The sequence below is a fragment of the Anguilla anguilla genome, chromosome 5 (assembly GCF_013347855.1).
Source record: "Anguilla anguilla isolate fAngAng1 chromosome 5, fAngAng1.pri, whole genome shotgun sequence".
In the NCBI taxonomy this organism is placed as follows: domain Eukaryota; kingdom Metazoa; phylum Chordata; class Actinopteri; order Anguilliformes; family Anguillidae; genus Anguilla; species Anguilla anguilla.
Window position 1 is genome coordinate 54,864,924 of NC_049205.1, and position 19,421 is coordinate 54,884,344.

General features: G+C 40.4%; 1 long non-coding RNA gene across 2 annotated transcripts in view; it reads left to right on the plus strand.

Moving 5' to 3' along the window:
* Window positions 1–4,966: 4,966 nt before the first annotated feature.
* LOC118228135 overlaps window positions 4,967–19,421 on the plus strand; it is a 40,068-nt gene continuing 25,613 nt past the window's right edge. For both annotated transcript variants that reach the window (XR_004765412.1, XR_004765413.1), the window contains exon 1: window positions 4,967–5,015. This is a non-coding gene — a long non-coding RNA (uncharacterized LOC118228135). The remainder of the gene's footprint in view (window positions 5,016–19,421) is intronic.

Below are 19,421 nucleotides of genomic sequence, written 5' to 3' on the forward strand. Positions count from 1 at the left end.
GCCAGTAAATGCAAGCTATTTATGAATTTGTCAAACTTTGTTATGGAAAAATGTAAGAACAAAGGCCTTGGGCTTTGTGTGTGTGTGTGTGTAGGTGTGTGTGTGTGTGTGTGCAGTGTGACTGTGCAGGAACATGTAACACAACATTGCAAGTAGACCAATATTCATTCTGTCATATTGTGACACGTACCAATTTGTGTAGTCTTTCTAATTAGGAAAACAATATTTGACACTTTGACATTAATTAAATTAAAGCAGGTACTGCTCATAAATTCTGCCCAGCAGCCCATTGGGAAGTACCATGATCAATCTAATCTTGCTGTGCATTTATTATTTGTGTTTCTGCTAGTAACAGAGCGTATATTTTTCATCTTCTATTGAAGAATTGGCCGATTCAACTTCAGTATCAGAATGTCCAAACAAGGCAATTGTGGGATTTCTCTAGATTTAAACATATGCTGCCCCCTTTCCTCACACTCTGAAATATTTCTAATGGCTTAAGCAGCACTGTCTCCAATATGGATGCCAAAATTTCAGGAATCTCATGGTACCACAGCACACTTCTGGTGCACATTCACTCAAGGTTCACGTTTCCTTTGAGACTAAGAGATGGCTGCAAACGCCTGGAAAACATAACATGGTATTCAAAAAGCACTCGCAAAAAGTCAGTGTCACTGCCTTTTTCTGCTGATTGGGACACAGGTGCACCTAGACGATTGGTGCTCATCTTAGTTTCCATTTGTATGTGTAATTATGGGACGTTACTCCCATAGCCTGCCTATAGCAACTGATGCTACCCAGAGGCTACTCTTCAAGTGATTCACTGCCTGTGTCCGATGCTTTCATGGGATATCAACTTTTTTCTTGTGCCTCTTGGCAGCTTGCCATCCTCATCCTTCTTTTATGTCTCCTGTGGATAATCTCATCACACACAAAGTGCTAGCTTTACATGCAAATGATTTCCACACTGGTTTCCAGTCCCCCGTGTGTTAGGACCAATGTTAATCTAACATATTATATTCATGCACACATGTTTTTATAACTAGATAGCAATATGGTAATACTTCTTGTGAAAACGACCAGTTCTCCCTTGTTACTGTAAATCGTTCACAAACTGTAATGTCTAACAGTTTCTCATTTGTCCTTTCCTGATCATTCTTTGTGATTCTGACAGGGTTATGATATAAAATTTAGCCCTGTGATTAAAAACTCCAGGAAACCCAAGCTACTGTCAAGGCTGGCTACCTGTCTGCTGTCACTTATTTACATTCCACAGCCCACCAGCTGAGCAGCGCTGTCACTGTACAGAAGAACAAACTTTATTTGCAGTGACACAGGCTAATTGCAGATGCCTGATCAGAAAGAGGACTCACTGGTCTGTGATGTGACAGGATTGGAGAAACCCAAGAATCCTACAGATTGGAACCCTTTCCTCCCTTCCAGCTACCCAGTATCCTTTTCTAAAAGAGAGATCTCACTCACATTATTATCATAAAAAAAAATTTCTATTATAGATAGCAACAAGTACTGTTGTGTGTGTGTATGTGCGCACATACTTAGGCAAAGAGCGAGAGTGCCACTAATACTATTATAAGGGTCCTTATTTGTCAACCAACTTCAGCGCGTTCTCTGTTTGGTTAATATGAGGAACAGCTCAAGTGTGAAGAAACCCAATCAAACTAAATCAACAATGTAAAACATTGTTTGGAAATGAGTTTCAATTTGCGAGTGAAGTAGAGGGAAATGCATTCGCTAACAGCTGAAGATGCCTGCAGCCGGAGGGTCGCTGTGGGTTCGAGTGAAGTAGACTTCCCCCTTATTCTAATTAAACGCGTGATAAACGAGCCTCGCGGCAGTGATTAGCAGCGTATTTACCATCTGACAAGAGAGAGCAGAAAAGAGTGATGTGATTGACAAGAGGGTGGAACAGGCCAAAGCAATTTTATGTTTTGGGCTGTCATTAAATGCAAAACATGCTCCTTTAAAATAAAATAATAATACATTTTGTAAAAAATTTTTTTTTTTTTTTTTTTTTTTTTTTTAAGTGCTTGCTGCCCTGCGTCGCTGCGGCACAGAAAGCCAGTTGTTAGAGGCTGTCATTTTAAGAAAATTCAGGGTCCGTGACTTCAAGCGCAGGCTGCTTTTCCGCAGAGGAAAAAGGGTACTGCGTTACCTTGGTGACAGCTCTCGTATGTGGAATATTGCTCTGAGTGTTAGAAAATCCAAAAGACTTTGCGCGGAATGTGCCCATATGTCCATCACCCCCGGACCCCGCGGGGGGAATAAAAATTGAGAAACAGCATGCCTAATATGATGGGATGTCAGAGCCAGACGTTCGTTGGCCGAAATTACAACGGGCGAGGAGGAGACTGCAAATGCGCCCGACGCAGAGACATGAGAACAACGTGCTGCTGAACGTGACCGGCGAGGCTGCTTTCCCGCTAAAACCCGCGCGCTTTTCCCTGGTGTCTGAAAAGGGCTTTAAATTAGAAATATTACAATTTTTTCACCGCTGCTTTTTATTTACACAGGGCTGTCAGTGAACGTGCGGCACACTCAAACTATAGTTCTGCAGAAGTACATGTGCTATATGTATTTGCTACGCTGTAGCCTATATGCTTCACAAAATGGAGTAATTCGCTATAACAGTGAAGGCCCTCGTTAACCTGTCACAGCTTTGTTTAATTAGGCTGAATGAGATGAAGTGTGGAAAAATGAAAGCAAAAAATCAAGCAAGATGCTTTTTTTCAGATTACTAATCTGACATCATAGACTCACTTGGACCCACTCCAAAACAGTGTTTGATGCAATTACAAAAAAGAAAGGGGACATGCCAGCTAATACTATATGCAATATGGGATAATTTTTTCTCTTTGTTTTTCGAGTGTTTGACAAAACAATTTCTATTTCATTCTGCCAATGCTGTTGAAAAACATTAATGGTGAAAAATCGGACTACACGTAATTTGCTCTTCTTCTCTGTACAAGCACAACAACGGCATTTGCAAAAGGAAAGTGGGGTTTGAGTAAACGTGACACGGTAGCAGATTTATTCAAGAATAACACTGAAATAAATAACTGCAACCCTATATGCAACAGTCATGGAAGGATCTTTAGGAGACACATTACTGTGCTTGCAGCTCTCTCTCAGAATATGCGCACACTTTCCATAAACAAATTAATATTAATGTGACCAGCCAATGTTGTACATCAGTTAAGCCGCTTGTCTTCACTCAGACGATTACAGAGATGTCAAGTGAATCAAACACATGCACGATGAAGAATGTTTTGTCATTTGAAGTATATACACACTCTCTCCACTGAAGCTGCTAAAATACCTGACGCAAATGAACAATGTCAAAATATAGTACAGCCAGTACTCCATATTACGAACTCATGCCTAATATGAGAGCAGATCTTTCTTATAAAGATTGAATTGTGCACGTTGCTCTAGGTTTCCTTTCATTGGCTGTGCTCCCCAGCTCCAGAGCACAGCGGATTGGTACAAGGGGTTCTCGCTGGCCAGTGCTGTCCTGGTGCCACGTGGTAGGTGGGAACACACCCTTTTTTCAAAGTGTCAGCTGTCTGCTTTCCCGGTGCAAAGAGGTCGCTGGCTCCGGCAGCCATGTCAGGCAGAATATAGAAGTGATGCTGCTATCTTCTGGGTAATGAGACTTGGTGACAGGCTTCTTCCAGCGATGCACATGCTCTCTGGCCACTGCTGCTGTAAGCTTGGTCATTGCTGGAGTGAAGCCATGGTGTGCTGGTTGCCTGATTCACTATTTTATTCACTCCTGGTTTTAAGATGTATGGTTGTGTTGTTCATACAGTTCCCTGAAGACTAGACAAATGCAGACATATGAACACACAAACACACACGTATATTTGCGCACACGTGCACACACACACACACACACACACACACACACACACACACAGACAATACCTACCTAATACCATACAAGTTTTACTGTATTGCTTGCATTTAGATGATGTGTATGCGTACATGCTTGTAGGCAGACCACTGGCAAACTTTGTCTCAGAATGTCCAGTGGTTCTTAAGCTAGATAATGTTCACACTATAGAAAAAAAGTTTAATTTAAAAAAGAACAGAAGGCAACTTCCGTAATGAATCTGTAGGCTTAAATGAATGACCAGTCACCATGCATATCAGTTTAAAAATAAGTACTTTTTTCCCCCTCTCTTGACCACTCTGTGATTCACTGCAGGCCTCTCAGTAAATTAAAATGGTATTCAGCTTCAGGGAGAAAAGGCTTTTGGCAGTTCCCATTACAACAAATTTGAGCGTTCAGGAGCAGAACTCAACAGTCAAACTGATTCACAGATTAAGAGAACTGACTCAGCCCATGTTTTCCCACTTCCATTTCAATATATTCAATATGTATCAAAGAAATGTAGAGTAAAACTGCCCAGGTACATTACACAGTGTAATTACAAGTGTAATAAGAAGGAGTACTGCAAGCACCAGAAGTAGACGGTACTGTGAGAATGGCAAGCAGTCAAACAGGAGGCCGACAACAGAAATAGGGTGAACGGTAAAATTATTTTATTAAAGTGCAAAACCAAAAACCAACAAAATAATGACAAAACTAAATAAGCAAATAAAGACAGCCATGCAATCACTTCCCAAAACATTTCCTTTGGTAGGATTGAGTAGGCTCCTCACTCAATCCCAAACTCTTCCTACTGATCCAAATGGAGGTCTGAAATAAGCTAACCCCCCTCAGACTGTACCATTCTTACCATTAAAATCAATTAACTAAACATAAATCATAAAAAGTGTCATTTTATATCCAACCTATAAACCTGAAAATACACATACACACACTGAACAAATATGCTTACCCCACTACCAATACATCACAATTACATAGACAGATTCCCGCTCTGCAATAAACCGCTGTGAACTACACTACCCACAAGGCATAAATCCACCATGATTAGTGCATCGCTCTGACGCCCTCCTTTGCCCAAATGCTGCAGAAACGATTCACTGTGAGTATAACTGTGATTTAACGTAGCGTATTGGGGATAAAAAGTAATGTGTACACCTGTTAAAATGCATATAAACAGTTCGCAATGATTAAGATTAAAAATGTAATGTTTTGTTTTGATGGAAACTGACAATTCCCCATACAACTTCAACCAACAAACAAACAAACTGAAACAGACACAGTATGGCGCATTTAAAATATATACGCTTGTAAAAAGGCGAGGCGTACCGCGAACTTTGGAGCATAGAATTAACACGCACGAAGTCGTCCAAACCCACGGCATAGCTAGCTATGGCATGTCCTCACCTCTGTAACGTTATTTGTTGTCCTCCGTGTGTCCATACATCTGTATCGGTGGTTGTAGCTGTGTGTCCTTAGCTCCTACTCCTGCGTGCAGGATAGCATCCGTACGCGCTAACTAGGTTAACTAAAGTAGGCGGTGCGTACGCGCTAACTAGGTTAACTAAAGTAGGTGAAACGCGAACATGTTAAGGTTATCTAAAGTAACGTTAGGCGATACAGCTGTGCTTAAAAATGTCGTGCCATACCACTTGCACATGCATCCTACTAAACGAAGCACCACCTGTGCGTGAGTCTCACGAAACGTCCCTCAAAGGTCGTCCATGAGTGAGTTAGTGACAGACCACTATTTGCCATGCATAGCCCACGGCGGCAGTCCTGCCTGCGTGCTGTGGGAAAAATAGAATTAGTTCTCTGTCACAGGTACCATAATAACTATAAAGTACAAAGCTGATAGAACTCAAGTACTAGAGAAGTGTAGAAGAGCAGGAAAGTGTCCATTTTAAGTGCCCAGTCATTTATATTGACAAGCTTGTTCTACGTTTGCTCCTCTGCTCGCCCAAGCAGATCAGGATGGTGGACTGCTTTATGACCATTGCAGCCCAAACATAACCTCATAAAATGTTCTGTGTTGTAAATCAGAGCAGGCAGACATTCTGAGGTCAGATAGCTTTGGCTTAGGCCTGGAAATTTAAGGTTTAACACCAGGAAATGGGTTCCCGGGAATTCTTGCCCAAACCATTTCCCAAAAAATATAATAACGGGAAAATGTTTTTTTTTTTTCATTAGCTCACACCAGTGCTATTATTTTACAAAATATATGTGGTTTACTTTCGTTAAGACATCTGAAACAGCTGTTTGACATGCTTGTCACAATCCAGGCTGCATCTGTGGTAGCAGAGAGAGCATTTTTTGTTTGTGGGCAATTAAGTACAAAGATCAGAAATCACTTGCGTCCATCGATGCACTTCCGTAGGAAAAAAAATAAGTAATGTGAGTCATTAAAGGCCGTTGCCTATTTCCTTTTATTTAGCCTAAAGGACAATGTCTGTTTTGTTTTAAATTGGGTAATATCTGTTTTATTGACGACTGACCACTGTCTGCTTTATGTATAATGCCAAAGTATATTTCATAGTTACTATGCACCATTTTGTTATATTTTTTTATTTTATTATCTCAGAAATTTTACAGGCTACAGCCTATTTATTTAGTTATAAAGTGAGAGCACATAGGACTTAGGACCATATTTACTAAGGATTTGTGGTACTTTTATAGACACTACTGAGATAAATAGTCTTTTTCCATTTACTAAGGTGTTGCATTGGAGATTCGCGCCAATAAAACGAGAAAAATGTGGCATCCCTAAAATTTGCGTGTTTGGGTTAATGCATGTGGCTGCATTGTGTTTCTGAGCCCACCTGGCTCACTCACAAGCATCTGTTGCCACTGAAAAAATAAAAATAAATAAATTTAGGTGAGAAGAAACTTCCACTCTGTTTGAGCTTTTGTTACTTTCTTTCAGTAATGTTTAGAGTAATTGTGTCAAACCCCCAAGGTTTACCTTTCAGAAGAGAGGAGGATTATGCCTGTAGTCAAAGTCATTTCCAGGCTTGTGTTAAAAAAGATGGTGGTACAGAAGGGGTTAATAAATATTAAACTCCATTTAAAATGCCTAAGGTCTCCCCAAAAGGACACTACATGTAGATGGTCTTCAGCACCACCTATTGTCCCAAATATCCAAATCTGAAGCCCCCTCATGACCTACCAACTCTCTAGTTTCTCTTTAGATGGCATTTTGTAAACATATTTATTGTTTGTTATAGCAACTGGCAGCATAACTGCAACAGCTGCTACATTTATACAGACTGGCACATCATTTTTTTGGTCACCTAGCATCCAATTCCTGCTAGAATACTCTCTCCCCTACATAAACGTTTATTTTTTTAAGCATCGGCTACTTACATACATCAAGTTTATTTTTATGATGCCTATATATTTTCATATATTTTATGTACTTTATAAAACTAATCCAACCCATTTTTAGTATACCTAAAGTATTTCCTGGAATATGTACACCGTTTATTCTGACATCTGCATCCTAAAGTGGTATACTTTAATTATTTTAAAACCATTTGCTTACGGAAAGTAAAAAGGAAGTGCACTTTACATAGCCTACACTCTGGGATTTAGTTCAGAAAAAGTATACTTTGGCATATTTTTATAAACTTTTTATAAACATTTTTGTAAGTGTTCACAGCTCTGCACACCCGAAAGCTTCCTTGCAACCCCAGCTTTCTCTGGGTTGTCAGACAATGCAATGGAGTAAGCATACCCTGCATCTAGATGTATCTGTAAAGAGACAACGTATTGTGCAGTGCCGTTAAAGTATTTGCCCCCTTCCTGTATTATTGCATATGCATCACACTTAATGGCGTGTAAAAGATCTTTAGCCATTCTTTCGATAAAAGATTGGGTGATATGAGTATTTGATGATAACTGGGAACCTATAGGTTTTTGCATGTTTTTCCTTGTTTTATTTAGTACTGCCCGATATTTGACAAACACATTTTTACTGGTAGCTTATGCCATGAAAACAAGCCCAGTTTCCCAGGATTTTCAGGACAGTGTGCATCAATTCCTGGGAAAGATAATTATTTATGTCTGAGAAAAATATTAATCTCTACTGAGAAGAGCTAATGGCATAGTACGCACGCAGTGTTGCAAAGGCTAATATGTGAGTGACATATGAGTAGCATTGATTGGAGGAGCAGCACATTTCTTACAGATGACAACTCACCGGTAACCTGCCACTTTGTTTAGCTAAATTAATGTAATCACAACATGAGCACATCTGAATGACCCGAGGCTGAGGGATCCAAAAAGTCAGGCCACTGCAGGCACCTGATCCTAAGCATCTAATGACATAGTCCTGCCCCGGATGCAGTACTCTATTTGGATAAAAAAAAAAGTGAAGCAGTGCCACAAACATTTTCTGCCACAGGCTGCTGTTGTGTAATATCACATTGAGGGCTTATCCTCCCGAGAGGTGGACAGGTTATGGGAGAAAAGCCCAGGGATGCGTTCCTGAGCGACGTAGAATCCCGGCGATGGTCGCTGTCCTCAAACACCTCCATTTGTGCTAAGCACCTCATTTCTTTTGGTTTCCGTGATGAGCTGTGGGAGCCTTTATAAGTGGCCTTTAGAATTTCCCTCGCTTACTCTTATGCTCGGTGCTTCCTTGGTTCCACAGCCCAATTGAAAAAAATGGAAAGAAGTTAATCAATTAAAACTGTGATAGTGATCCGCTGGAGGTTTATCAAAAGCCAGTGTCTGCACAGCGCAAGGCTGTTTGGCCAGGAGAAGGGGGGTGTGGCTCTTATTGCAGCGGTTATATCACGAACACTGCTAATCTTGCTGGCATAGAACAAGCTGAGGGGCTAGGCCTTTGAGCCAGGCACTTAAATTGGATTTCTTCAGGAAACATCTCCCTGTGAAAATGGATAATGTGGATGTTATGTAAGTTGTCTTCGATAAGTAATAATAATAATAATAATAATAAAAATAATCGTATGAGATGTGAGATCTTTATTGTAGATGAAGTAGGAGATGTTTGGGGTTCACAGTACAGAACACTATTGTGTGGGTTATATTTCAGAGTTGATGATGACTCGATGATTGTAAGATTAACTATTTTTCTCAGAAGCTTTCTTCTGATAGGGTACATGACCTTTAAATGTTTCTTTACCTTATAGGTTGCCACTTTTTTTTTACCTTATGGGTTGCCATTTTTTCTACGCTATATTATTAGTGATATATGTGGCAAACTTCACCAAATTTAGCATCCAACAAGATTTCTCTCAAACACAAAGTAACAAAATTAGTTTTGCAGAAGAATATTATTAGCAGACAAATAAACAACATGCAGATGTGACTGAAATAATACCTTGTAGCTAGTTGGCACAAATTAGCGTATCAGTCCAGATATCTCAATATAGTGGGAGAAAAGAAAGAGTTTTTGCAATGCAACACAAGATCCTTCTGCAACCGTGTCTACTCAGAATTCCTTTTTTTTTTTTCTTCTTCTAGCAGTTCTGTAACTGTAAATTTAGTGCCGGAGCGCGGTTTGATTCACAGTTCAGAAGTCAGCGACTCTTCGCCTCCTGTTAATCCGGCTCTCCTCGGCTGGCTTTCAGCACACATCGCAATGATCACAGAGGCACTTTGCTGCACTGTGAAACTTAATGACCCCCTAAAATGACTGCGGGACTGGGAGAGGGAGAAAAATCTTACGAGGTTACATCACTGCAGTGTAGGCAAATCCTATGGGACAGGACCAAACAAAATGAGATTTTGTGATACTTCGCTCCAAGTGCCAGAGATTTAACCCTTTGCTTGTGTTCTGGTCAAATTTAACCTATTTACGTGTTTTTATGTAGGCTAAGCCATAAAACTTCTTGGATTTTCCATACGAGGAATCTGAACATATAGAAGTAATGCTCACACTTTTCATTCATTTTTTGGTTTCTCACCATGCCTGTGAAATGGTCAAGTGCGAGTATCTCAAGCCTGCATTGAGAAACAGATGTTCATTTGGATATACGTTTACATTACAGGGATTTAGCTGACGCGCTTATCCAGAGTGACTTACACAACTTTTTTTTACCTAGAATTTGCATTGCACCCATGTGTACAGCTGGATATACTGTATACTGAAGCCATGCAGGTTAAGTACCTTGCTCAAGGGTATAACGGCAGTGTCCTACTCAGTGTCCTGCAGCCTTTCGGATACAAGATCAGTTCCTTACCTGTGATACTACACTGCTAGTAAATGAGGTCTATAGACTAAGAATTTCAATAACAAAAAAAAAAAAAACCTGTAAGACTTGAGGTGATAACTGTTGGATAATTTTTTACCATGACATTAGGTGATAATTCACTCTTCATGATTGCTTTATAAACTGTTAAAACTAACTGACCGATTTAGGATGGGAGTATAAACAATAGAAACAAGGCAAAAATACAACCTGAGGGTTAAGAAAATGGAAGCTTCTAACCAACCGCGCAGTGTCTTTTTTCCAAGGGTGCACTTTCAAAGACGTTTTTTTCAGGAAGGAACAATGTTTAGTTGAATGACTCATCCAAGAATCATCATAAAAGTGGAAATCAAATAGAGGTATTTCTTTTATCAGCAGTCTTTTCTTAATTTGCTTTTAAGGTTGCCCAGACACAAACATGTATGTAACCTCGTGCACCATCACACACATATTGTAGCCTACATATACGCACACACACACAAAAGAAATACCGTCAGTACTCTCACTCATTCTCCAGGACGCCATTGGAAAATGCCCATGCAATGGACTCGACATTGAAATAGCATACTACAATGACATTTGTTTGATTGAACTTATTCCCAATGAGTAAGCCTGAGCAGAGTATGATCCCTCCGTCCTTGGAATATGAACCATTTTTGTTGACCTACAATAAATTAGTTACTGGCTTTCAATTCAGCTGTAAATCTGGGAAGACTCACCTCCTCCCCAGTCGTACTTGTAGCATTATTATGGAACTTGACAGTGTTATTATAATCTAACATGATGTTCTTAGGAAGAAAATTGCTTTGTTTTGTGCTTCTTGTTTTGTGCCGTCTTCCCTTCTTGTTTGAGAGGAATTGAGTCCGGACCTCTTACTAATGAAAAGAGAAACTCAGCCTCTTGAGCCTGAATCTCGTTTATTTGATGTCTGGCTAATCTCTCTGTGGGTGGCCCTGTTCCTCAGATAAGGAGAAATATGTTGAAACACAGCTAATAACTTTCTGCTCAATAATGCCACTGAAAACCACATGAGCAGTCAGATCAAATAAAGCCAAGAAGTGGCTTTCAGAAAAAGCTGGCCACCATGTTCATGTGAATCCCTCGTATTGGGTTCAAAAGAATCTGAGAAGGGTGGGCAAGTATGAATTCAACAAAAGAAGAAAATAACTTTATAATGCAAATGTGTTAAATAACATCTTTTCAAAAGCTATTTTCTATTAAGGTTTCCATCTTTTTTATTTATTTTTTTAGGATAGAGGGCCACTGGAAAGCCATCCCATGCAATAGAACATGTCACTTCAAATGAAGGCAAACACTCATATATAATCTACTGTATTTTTGTGAACGTTTTGTTTTAATATCTGTTTTAGTGATGTCATATTTCATATTAGTACTATAGGCATTTAGCAGATGCTCTTATCCAGCACAATATTCAATATATCATTTACATTGCATCAATTTATACAGCTGGATATATACTGAAGCAACTGAAGTACCTTACCGTACAACGGCACCTAGGAATCTAACTCCAGCTCCTTACCCTTTATACCAGCTTGTTCCTTGCCTGGCGTTACTGATGTATTTTATCTGCTTTGTTTAATTCACCTGGATTCTCAGAATTTCTTCAAGTGGTATGCTATAGGTTTGATTCATTTATAAGCAAAACAATAATGGGCCTAAAAATTAATTGCAGGTGCCTTATTGGGAAATGGGGTAAAGAAAAACAATGTCCAAAATTGGATAATTACTTGCATTTACCCACAGGTTGAACAAATAACAACCAAATGCTTGATTGGTCTAGGCCTCAGAAGGTATTCGAAAACCTTTTTTATTTGTCAATATTTGGAATAGATAATGTTTACCACTATTGATTGTTTCCTTGCAAGCTTTTAGCCAGATATTTGCCTATTTTTTCATGCTGCAAACTAGTTGGCAGTCTTCGTCATTGCCATTGAGCTTGTTCACAGGAATGCGTTTTCGAAGCCAATTAAACAGTTCAATAGGCTGTCATTACAGATGTACTTTTTATCAGTCCTTGAATACGGTAGAAGCCAAATGGTTGCAGTTATCAAAGCCTATTACAGGACATTACCCAGTGAACATTTTAATGGATAAAAGTCGGTGACAAGTCAGTGAAATGCCATCAAGGCATTCAGGTGAAAACCCGCCAACATTTTGTTGAAAAGTATTATAGCTGACTAGGAGGTAACCAGGCTATATACAGTTAAACCTTGAACTATATTGGAGTTAACCTAGTCCGTTTATGTCAAAACAAACAACACCGTAAAATGCCCAGTGTTAATTAAACTCTTAACATATAATATTTGATCCCACTCTGATGGACCAGTGTTATCTGTTAGACTTGAATCAACGCAGTCAGAATTTAATTATGCTGGACATTTTACTGTGTAGCTTTCCACCCGTCTATACATCCCGATTCTGGCATTTGCTCGCCGGGTACTTACATTGGTTTTGCGGTATATAGTTGAAATGTAAAAAAAAAAAAAAAAAGAAGGCAAACAACAATGTGAACATGCCAAGAAATATGTCATAGTTAAAATATGATTACAGAAAGAAACCTTGGGATTGTGTTTCCCCAGCAAGCATGTCTTATTTTTCTTTGGATTTGGGGATTGGCGGCTGTGACTCGTGACTCATTTAGCAGTCCAGATTTGATACCTCTCAGAAAGCATTTTCTGTGAGTTGTGTTTGCGAATCTGACGCCATGGGTGTCGCAAATGGGTTCCAATTAGAATGCTGCGGCTACATGCGAACAGCCCGTGTCGATTTGATTAGACAGTATCTGGCTACAATGCGGCCTGTTTACACCGCAGCCTACCATGACCAAGGTTGAGTCACCTGACCAAGTCGTTGCTAGGGCACTGAGTCACTCGAAGGTGGTAGCCTTTCGAGACATCACTCCCCTAAGAAAACAAAGCCATTAAAAGGCAAACGATTTCACAGGAGAGTTACTTTGAATTGAAAATTTTAATTGAGTCTAGAGAAGTTATAGCAGCTTCTCAGTAAGTAATCTAGTTGAAAATTTAAATCAGGATTGGCCGTAATTGTTGCATTTATCAACACAGAAGCAAATCAGCAGCCCACATCATCACGGGGATATGGTATTATGTGTCTGCCTGATCCAGTGTGTGTGTGTGTGTGTGTGTGTGTGTGTGTTTGTGTGTGTGTGTCTGTGTGGGGTGGGGGGTGGGGCGTGCTGACAGATGTTGACACCATGTCATTCAAGGCCAGTTTCATTTAAATGTGCTTAAAACCCCCTTGGAAATCTCAGAACAAACCTGAACAGAACAGGATTTATTTTTAATCAGGAAACAAGAATTATAATGAACCTAATGTCAGGGTCAGGTCAGGGGATCAGAAGTGGGTGTCCATGGCAATAGACAAAAGGATTTTTAACCTGCTATTTTCTGCTCTCTTTAGTTATCATACTGTAGTTGAATGGCACCACAGAAAAAATGGTACATCAAAAGCATGCACATATGTAGTATGCAAAATTAAAATGTTCTATATACAATGTCAATGCATATCTGGGGTATAAATGTTATTCTTTACTATTGAGTTTTGTATTATAAGCTACTGTATTTTAAAAAATATAAACAGCCATTTCTTTTGCCTTGTATACAATAAAATGCCTGTCATCATCTTCATACATTTCACAAATTTGACCTCATTCAGAAAACTTTCTTTTGTGCTTCAGAAATGTTCCTACGAAAAATTGATTTGTAAAACATGTGCAGGCCTGTGTTTTTCTGTGTATCAGATGATGCATGTGCCTATTCACATGATTAGCATAAGGAAATATCCTAGCAATGCTGCAATGCCATATAAGGCCTGCTGGCTTCAGGGTGTCTCTGTATCCCCATGGCTTGGTTATCCAAGTAATCAAGAAACAGCAAATACGCCATCGCTAAGTGCTGGGTTTGACTGTGCACTTGTGGGTCTTTTTATGTATGCATCAATCATCTTCAGTCACTCTTTATCAATGAAGGAAATTAATTACCAGTGTAACCAACAAAGTTTTTGCTGCAAACTAAAACTAAGACAAAAAATTAGGTGGGGAAAAAAAGCATTATCCATCCATTATCTATAATCGCTTATCTAGGTCAGGGTGCTGGATCCTTTCCCAGTATGCATTGGGTGAGAGGCAGGAATACACCCTGAACAGGTCGCCAATGTATCGCCAGGGCAAAAAAAAAAGAAGAAAAAAAAAGCAATCTAGCAAACAAGCTCATTAATCAAACTAAACTAAAAATCTTAATCAAAATTGACAACAAAATACAATTAAAAACTAGTGAAAGATTTAGCTTATTCAGATAGGTCTATTAATGTGGTTAAAATCATTGATGTATTTATGCATAACATTGCATTGATAAATATTTTCCTCTTATTATGAGCTCCGAAACCACTTAAATTGACTTTGCATGAATAATAAAACATCCTAAATAGAACCCTCTTCTGCGTATATGCCTTTATGCTTGTTTCCAAGCACAGGTAGATTTTGAAAGAACACCTTTGGAGATACGTCAAAGATAAGAACAAAAGATGAATGCGGAAATATTCTTTATAATCAAGTCTAATCATACACATGCTTCATGAATGAGGCTCATTCAGCATTCTCTTCTGTTAAGCACATGGAACCAAATTTGGAGCATAAGCACTGTTAGCCTACACCTGTTCCTTAGTTTCAAGGCTCTAATTAGCGTGGTGGAGTTCTGCTGGCCTGGCGAATCAAAGCCTGGTGTTGACCCAGTTATGCACTCATTTAACTTTAATTGTGATAATTAGGTAATGCTGTCCGTTTCATATTTCAGTGGTAGTTACACAGTCATAATACTCTTGTAAGTCTGAACAAAGGTTTTCAAGGGAGACGATAATACTTATTGTTAATTAAATAGCGTTAATTATACTGGAATCTTGAATGAACTCTTATTAATGTTAGGATAGTGCCACAATTGAGGGGGAGAGCTAAGACGAGTTAATGCTTAATTTTGTTAACTGATTTATACCTCTGTCTTTAATGATTCATACACTCTGTTCAGCTGTAGGACAGAGCCATCTGTTAGGCATTATAAGTATTAGCTGTTCTGCAGGGCAGGAAATGGGGGGTGGAGTGTGTGGAGGATCACCTGGGAGGCCATTGCTTGCCTTATGGGTGAAAAAGGATAAAGAATAACTGCGATCTAACTGTTCCCTATATTGATACCTATTTTCTTTCTCTCTCTCTCCCTCTCTCTCATTCAGAAAGCCACCTTTCTGACATGTGACAATAAATAAATAAATGTCCTGCTCACAATCCTTTTTGATTGTAAATTGTCTGTCTCTATCTCTATCTCCCTGTCTCTCTCTTCAAATGTATGTCCCCTTATCAATACAAAATAACAAGATGCAACAAAACGGCTGTGATACTTAATTACTTTTACTAATGAGTTAACCAGAAGTCTAGGTTCAAATCTTGAGGTGAGATACGGTTTGTTCAGCCAGTGTGGAACCGCAGACCATGACTGAGTTGCAGCTCTGCCACCCACACCCCTGCACAGGTGAGCTGAAACGACAGAGACAGCGACAGTTACAGGTACACATTTTACATTCCGCACAGCACTGCAGGAAAGAGCTGCAGCACCTCTCACTGGAAAGGCCTGGCAGCATGCGGGCGCCCGCCACATCACAGCGAGGTGCTAATGCAGCGGTGACTCAGGAAACCCTGGAAACCCTGGGGGGGAGGGGGATGTGGGTTTGAGGCCAAGCGCGTCCCTGCTACTGGGGGCTCCCAGCCGCGGTTGGCTAATGACACAGCCTGGCCCTGAACCTGCGATGGTGTGGAGCACCGCGTAACCCGCCTCGAGGCAGGTTGACCGAGCGTGAACCGATTTTCGTCTCCGTGTTCAAAGTGGGTTTGAACGTAAGGTGAGCGGGCCACCATCGGGTTTTCGGCCATTTTACAGAATAAATAAATAACGAACGAGCGAGAACGGTAATGCACGCTGTGACTCGATCGCTCCCGCTTTCCCTCTGTTTCCCAGCCCCTCAGCGTGAGCCACGGCACGCATCCTCTGGAGACGGGGGATTTCTACTGCGGTTTTATAACTACCCTCAGCGCAGCGATGAAAACAGCGGGGGGAAAAAGCATAATAGCGTGGGTCATTATCTTGCACTTACTGCTGCAGTACATAACCGATGAAGTAGCAGAAAGAAAAAAAATTTATGTGGAGACTGCATTACTGCGATTCTGTTTGTCATTAACATGACACTGGAACGCAATTAGGTTTAGATTTTTTATTTTTATTTTTTCAAGTGGACAGAAGAATTCTCTGTTCAGTGGCTGGAGAGATAATTGCTTAATGCTGAGGAGGAAAAGACCAAAAATAATAAAGATAATTATATTTTGACAACAGCAGAATGCAAGTAACGCTGGTCACATTAATCCCGACATTTGGTGAAATAGACCCAGAAACCTCCCAGCTTTCTTCACGCAGAAAGCCGACTGGGAAAAAGTGTGATATTCATGACAAAAAACAGAAATTTGGCCATGGGCATAAAACAGTCTAACCATTATGGTTACATAAGTATAATTTGCCGTTTTAGCCTGTTTTTGATGTCGATATGCGTGTTCAGTATTGTATGTATTGCATTTACAGTTGAGGCCATGGTTACAGCCCTTCAGAGAGTTTGGACATATCAAATCAGATATAATAATGCACGTATTACATGAAAAAGCTTCACTTGATCAAAAAAAAAAAAGGTGAGAGAGAGATTGCCATGCAGGATATTGCTCTTTAAGTCCTCATTTTTACTCATTATGGTGCACAGCTGCATGTGCCCTGGTGGCCTTGTGTGTCAGACGTGATTCCCGCACTGGAACAACGTGTGTGGTGGAACGTGCTTGCTTGCTAAGTTAACAGCTACCTTTTCTTGCTGCAAACAGATCCCCAGTGAGAAAGTGCTCTGAACATCGGCATACATTGTCCACGCAGAAACAGGCCAGAGGAGGACTGCTGCGTACAGGGTTGTGGTAAAGCACAGCAGACAGGCTTTCACTGCATTAACAAAGGTATTTAGAGGAGGCAGGAGGTGGAGGCAGGAGGTGGCTCATCAATCGTATTTCTAAGTCAGTGGTTCTTAACCTTGTTGGAGGCACCGAACCCCACCAGTTTCATATGCTCATTCACCGAACCCTTCTTTAACTAACTGCAGACTAGACTGAGGGGTGGACCTCTGCGGCGGAGGCTCCACCGAACCCCTGAGACCGACTCACCGAACCCCTAGGGTTCGACCGAACCCAGGTTAAGAACCACTGTTCTAAGTGATCTCATGTTAGCCATTAGCGTAGTTGGCAAAAACAAATTTGTGCCCCAGACCCAAATGTGATGCTGAATGTCTCCTCGCATGCCTCTTCTCTGATGATTGCTGTTGTTGAACTCTGGCTTGGGCCCGGCTCATTGACACTCTCCTGGGAAGCTGGATGGTGGACTTCAGATTGACCTTGGTTCTTTGAGGCTGACTGAGTGGTTCTTCTCTCCCAAAGGCAGTGAGGAAAGTTTCACACTCACTAATAATAATAACTCTAAATAATGCATCACTTTAATAATAATGTGCAATAATGTGGAGTCAGGTGAAATGGTAAATGGGCAGTGTAATGCATCGATTTCACTTAGAGTCAGAACTCATTTAAAATGCAGCTTTACTCAGGGCTCAACAGCATGCAACTCTCACGGTGCTGACCATGCACCCAATAACAACTTTTACCAATAACTCTTACCAAATAAAAACTTACGAATCGGTGTCGCTGACACTAAAGGCAGAACTTAAAAATGAATGCGAGTAGACTCACAATCCAGTGCCAACTCAGAGATGCCTCTGTGTATTCTTTGCAGTTTTTACTTATTTTAGTAAGTGTCTGTTTGGGACAGTATATGGCTGTTTTGTTTGCATTGTGGTCCATCCACAGTACCAGTGGTTACAAAATGATTCATACACCTCACGTTGCTTATGTAGTCTAAAAAAGATTTATTACTGTACATCCATGAAGTAGGTAAACTGCAGGTGAGTATTGCGACATGATGCATGGGGTTTTGTGTTATGTACTTGGTCCTGGAGATTGATGTTTGGGGACGGGGGGAGGCAACATTTCAGACACAGTCTTTCAGATAGTTGGACTTTGCTTGCATTGCACTTTTATTTCCCAGTTTGGAATACCAGCTACAGCTGTAATCCTGTCCCATTGCCTCATTACCCTCAACTGACTTATCCATACAGATTTCACACGGCCATGACAGAGGACGATGAGTTCACATTCTATATGGGTTTCCTCCTGAGATTTCTGCCAGTCAGGATTATTATTATTTTGTATTACTATTATGATGATGATGATGATGAAGATTATTATTGTTATTGTTATTATAGGCCCAGACTTTCCCAATTTTTCTCTAAGGCATCTTTGTGACAGTGTCCTTGTGAAAAGTGTAATTGAACTGAAAGCTCCCTAACGCTGTAAACTCCATCCCATCATATCTCCGGCAATGTGAGATAAGATGTGAATTTTCTGTTTTGACATTGCAATTGGTTTGAGAGTCTGATACCGACCGGCCTGTGCTGCTATATGGTTTGATTCCTCATGTAGAATGAGACTTGCACGGAGTTGTTCTGTCTTATAACCCATTTGATTCCTCGTGTAGAGTGAGACTAAGGCAGGGATGTTCTGCTTTATAACCCATTTGATTTCTCATGTGTAGTGAGACTAAGGCAGGGATGTTCTGCTTTATAACCCATTTGATTCCTCGTGTGGAGTGAGACTAAGGCAGGGATGTTCTGCTTTATAACCCATTTGATTCCTCGTGTAGAGTGAGACTAAGGCAGGGATGTTCTGCTTTATAACCCATTTGATTCCTCGTGTAGAGTGAGACTAAGGCAGGGATGTTCTGCTTTATAACCCATTTGATTCCTCGTGTGGAGTGAGACTAAGGCAGGGATGTTCTGCTTTATAACCCATTTGATTCCTCGTGTGGAGTGAGACTAAGGCAGGGATGTTCTGCTTTATAACCCATTTGATCCCTCATGTGGAGTGAGGCTCTAACACAGGGCTGCGCAGCTACATAATTATTATCCTTACTATACTCCTTTATTTTTCAGGGGCATTGCATGTATTTTAACATTAATGTCACCATTTCCTGTCTTGCCGTGGGTAATTTTCTTCTGCGATCTCAGGACTGGTTCTGTAGGAGAATTCTTCCAGAAGCACTGGGTCGTGTAAGGTTGGAGTTAGCGGGCTTTTGCTT